Source organism: Quercus robur, chromosome 1, assembly GCF_932294415.1.
Source record: "Quercus robur chromosome 1, dhQueRobu3.1, whole genome shotgun sequence".
NCBI classification, from domain to species: Eukaryota; Viridiplantae; Streptophyta; class Magnoliopsida; order Fagales; family Fagaceae; genus Quercus; species Quercus robur.
This window is the reverse complement of record NC_065534.1, coordinates 48,235,525-48,241,116: the sequence shown is the minus strand read 5'-3', so window position 1 is coordinate 48,241,116 and position 5,592 is coordinate 48,235,525.

Sequence of the window (5,592 nt, the reverse complement as noted above, 5' to 3'; positions counted from 1 at the left end):
GGATCTTACTTTAGTAATAGGCCCAACTGGAACATGCAATGGATCTTTGAATGCTTGTTGATTCTCATCAAGAAGAGAGGGTGTTTCTGTGTCTTTGGAATGGAAAGGTGGGGGGGGGGGGGGGTTATATAGTAGCGGTGGAGAAAATATGAATGGAAGAGAATTTAATAAGGGTTGACAAAGGATCAAGTAGAATCATGAACCTAGACCCTATTTCAATATTTAGAGAAAGCTGGTGCATTAAATTTGGAGGTTAGTGGGAGTGATGAGCAAGCAAAATGACTAAGAATTCGGTTTTTCCGTATCTCCTGTAACAGCCCATAGAGCCAAATTCAAAAAATAATATCTTACTCAATTCCAACTGGAATTGTTTTGTTCTTATGCTCAAATTGAAGCCCTAGATGTCTAGTTTTTGGAAAAATTAACCTCACTCACAGATTTAAAATATTCTAAGAGATATCTATGAAATTGTGATTAGAGGTCATTTGTTAGAAAATAATTTCAGCACAATTAACATTAATAGGTTCCAAATTAGTTTTCAATTAACATTAATGGGCTCCAATCACTTCCATTTCAGACTTAATTAGTTCCAAATTTACCCTAATTAAAAATATAATTATGCAAATTACTCATTGAATAATTTATGTTTGATTATCTAATTAATTATGTGTGTGCAACCTTACCGTAAGATGTAGTCATAGCCTATCAAATTATGACACGTCATTAATCTCAAGTTGATTATTGTTCATTTTTAGATGCCTTAAAAACACAACTAGATTAACCTAGTAAATTAGACAAGTGATTACTTAGTCAAATTTCAGATCTAGGTTAACACAATATATATCGTATCAATGTAAAGCAGTGAAAAATATAAAGAACACACGATATGATAACCCAGGAAAACCAAACCGGTAAAAAACTTGAGGAGGATTTAACCTAACTATCTTCAAGGTAAAATGCAGATCCACTATGAAAGAATTGAAGTTTGTACAATAGAACTTAGACCACTAACATTCTATTACTATCTTGAGTAGAAAACTTACTACCACGACCCCATGATAGCTCCGAGTCCACGGACTACTTCTTTCTTTGGCTTTGCAAAACACAAACACCCACTTTTGTGACTTTGAGATCTCATTCAAAGGTTTAGCAACACAAAATCTCCTGTTTGTGACTCCAAGACCACCCTTGAAGGTTTAGATCATTAGCACCTTTGATGACTAGAGAAGACGGCAACTTCTACAACACCGGATCTTGAGATTTTTCAAGTAATAACACCGGTAGAAGATATGAGTGAGCTTTTTAGAAACAAAACCCTAAATATAAAAGAGGCACACTCTTCTTTCTTTGAAAAGCCTAATAAAAACGTGCTTAGGGTTTCCTTTATATACTGGGAGAAGTAGATCTGAAACCCTAATCCTTAATGGGCTTGAAATGCTATTTGGGCTTAATTAAAATTCTGCAGATATGACTTTCAATCGATCGGGCTTGTTCTTCGATCGATCGAACCAGGCAAATTCTGAAATCTTCTTTCTGCAGCTTGTATGTTCTTGTGTGTTCATGATTTACCAATTGTTCTAAACTTTTAGAACCTAACAATCTCCACATTTGGCAATTCATGACAAAACTTACATAAAACATGAAATGCTCAAATATAAGAACAACCCAACACAATAAAATGCCCAATTACATCACAAATCCCAATCTAAGACTCCTAACCTAGAAGTTTCAAGAAGAGGTAGAAGGTCTTGATTAGAATGTACCTGTCTTTCCTGAAAACACTCAAAAGAACACATCAATGCATGTGTGGAAAGAAAGACATATAAACAATAATATGAAGCAAAATATAAAAACAAAAATAAATTCTAACTCTCCCCCTAAGTTAGATACATCAAAAATACTCTCCCTTTCAAAAAAAATTTCAACTCCCCCAAACAAAAGAAACAGGATTCCCACATTTCATTTATTTCTCCCCCTTTTTGTCACGTATTGACAAAGATAACTCAAACAAAGAGTAGAGTGACAGTAAACAAGATAGAAAAAAGAGAACCAAGGTAACATGAAACAGTTTAGCTCTATAAAAAATAGAGGCAACTCCCCCTATGAAGAGCAACAACTCCCCCTATGAACAATAAAGATTAAAGACAAGCTTCTCCCCCTAGAAAAATAGGAAAAACAAAACAAATTATGGGAAAAACAGTTTAGAGGAAAATTTAGGAGGTGGGGAAAATAAAGACACACAAACCAAACTTAAAAACTAAGTTGAGGATACACATGAAGAAAAATATTCTCTCTTTCAATAAATGCAAACTTGACACTATATGACCCATAAACAGTTGCATGAGTAGAGAAAATATTTGTACATTGATTATCCATCAAACCTCTTAAAAAATATTTTCTGTAGTTCACACATAAAAAATAGCATATACTAAAATGTACAAAGGACTCAAAAATTAATCAATCAATCTTTAAATTATGTTGAGTACCCAATTTAGCAAGGTGTATGCATATTATGTGTGAAAACCAAGAGAGATATGATTGCAAAACTGCAAGATGGATACAGAAAAAACAATGCAATGCATGTGAATCCTAAACATAAATGATGCATAAAAAAAATTTGGTCAAAAACTTAGAAATTGAAAATTTTTCAGTTTCGATCGATCGAGCATCGATTGAATACCAATCCAGCCAAGCAGATTCTAACCAAAAATTGTTATCGCAATTTCGATCGGTCGAGAAACAGATTCGATCGATCAAAAATCTGGAAAAATAAATTTTTTTTGAAAAATAGAGCATTTTAATGCAGAAACTTCTCAAAGCACAATGTTTTATGAATAAAATGCATTAGTATGAGATGAAAATTTTTTCAAACACCCTTGAATTTAACCCAGATCTTCCAAAAAAAAGATTTTCAATTAATTTTTCCTCAAATCTTAAACTTTAAACACATTTTGCATCAAAATCAAGGAATTTTCAATCTTGGATGGCCAAAACAAAATCACACACAATAACATATACAAAGTTTAGCAAAGAGTAACTTGTGTAGTGTGTGTAACTAGTAAAAGCTTGAAATACATGTGAGGTAACATGTGAATAGTAATCAAGCACAAATTCTACAAAATTCATGACATAGAATTTGAAAGAGACTATCACCTAAAGAGTTACATCATATAACTCCCACATCTCCTAGAAAACAAGCTTGCAATCATGTAAGTTTCTTGATTTGCCTTATAATGTACACACCAATTTTATTTGATTAGAAACTTATAAAAATAGCCAAGATAATATACACACTAATTTTATTGGATTGTTAATTAATTATAGTCCAATAATATACACACCAATTTTAGCATTTAAACCGAGGCTACACCTTATGTTCTTTTTGCGTATATGCTACACTTTCTCGAGTACAAAATTTTACGATATGCACTAAGGTGTTCATGATTGGCTAGTAAACAGTGGTGAGATGATTATTTATGCATTTCTCAATAAGTTCAAGTTCAACAATCAAAAGCATGTGATTTCGAGATCAAGACAAAGTGATCAAAAACTATAAATATCTTCTCACACAACATGCATTACAAATCTCAAACTAGTAAAGTGCAATAAAATAAGCCCATCCAGGCTAAACAAGGTACAAACATGTTATGTAAAGATAAAATGGCCAATCCTTGATTATAAATCCAAGATGTGAAATACAAAACATAAAAATCTTTTTGGTTTTAAAAAAAATTTTATGACTAAAACTAAAAGCACACATTATGCTAAATGAACAATACAAATGTAATGCATGACAGTGCTTAACTAAGCTATAGAGGGTACACAAACAAGAAATATCAATTTCTTAATTAACCCTTGAGTACATGGACAAACTAGTACATACTCACACAAAGTTAGAAATAGCTTAGCACATACTATTCAAGTTTCTCCACAATGTCAAGCATGTTTTAAATCAAGAGAGAGATATCATAATTCATGTAATCCTTAAGAAAAATAAAACTAGACACAAAATAAAATATTTTTGTCTTTTTGAAATTTTCAATGTTTTTGGATTTTTTTTTTAATCAACCTAAAAAACAAAACAACCAAAAACAAAAACAAAACATGTCCACAAACAATTGAAAGAATTAAATCAGGAACAAGTAAACAACACTTACCTTAGAGAATCTTTTGTCACCCATATAGCACGAGTCTTTGGCTTTGAAGGTGAAAATCTATGAGAGGCAGAGTGCATTTGAGGGATTACACAAATCTTCTGAGAAAGACTAAAATCTTGCAAATTCCTTTCACAAGCCAACAAGCTCAAATTTTTCAAAAGAATATGAAACAATTTACATGGACTTATGACAGGAGAAATATCATCACATATCCTGAAACACAGAATGCTTAAATTTCAATTTATGACAATTAGGATGAATGTGACCGGAGACACCACAAAAGTGACAAACAGGAACAAATTTAGGAACATCAGTATTCCTAACAACAAATGTAACGACCTAAGGAAAAGCGCTAGCCACATCTGCGCTATACCTCAAAAGGACTAGTCACAATTGAGGCTCCTTGTAGTTGTTAATAAAGCCCAGTTCAACCTAGTAAATACTCGATATGGGACTCATCACACACCCACACACATCACACAATCAATCAAATTGAGGTATCACAATCTCCCCCACATAAATCCCTAACGTCCTCGTTAGGGCCCACTTTGTGGGGTAGTGTCTCCGAGCCCACACGGGATTACCAGGCCGGCTCTGATACCATATGTAACGACCTAAGGAAAAGCGCTAGCCACATCTACGCTATACCTCAAAAGGACTAGTCACAATTGGGGCTCCTTGCAATTGTTAATAAAACCCAGTTCAACCCAGTAAATACCCGATGTGGGACTCATCACACACCCACACACATCACACAATCAATCAAATTGGGGTATCACAACAAATCTAGTCTCAGATTTTGGTTTTTGTCTCAACAAAGAACAATTTGGTCTAATATGACCAACAACATCACAAAGGTGACAAGAAGGCACAAAAATAGATTTATTATGCTCTGTAGGTTTAGACGTAGGTTTAGAAATTTCAGCGATTACATCAGAACTTTTACTTTTGTCTAACCTAGTAAAATAAGTCTTTTCTTTATTATTCCTCTTGAAAGGAAGGATATAAACTTTCTCAGTTTTAGGCTTAAGAGAAACAGAAACACTTCTGTTATCAACAGTAGGCTTGGTACTAGTCAAATTTTCAATTTTAACTTTAGATTCAACTAACTCTTGTTCTAAGCTTTTCATCTTCTCATCTTGAGAGGAAATTTGATTTCTCAAAAATTCATTCTTTTTATTAGATTCAGCTAATCTAACAACCAATTCTTCTTTTTCAAGATTAACCAATTTTAACTCTTCCTTGAATTTCTTAGCAATCTTTATAGATTTCAATAATTCCTTACGGAGAGTTTCACAGGCATCAATAAGATCAACAGAAACATGAGCAGAAACATGATCAGAAAGACACTTCAAATTATCCATGACAACAGGGGTCAAGGATCAGCTCTTATATCAAAAGATCTAAAACAAAAGAGCAACCTGCTCTGGTACCA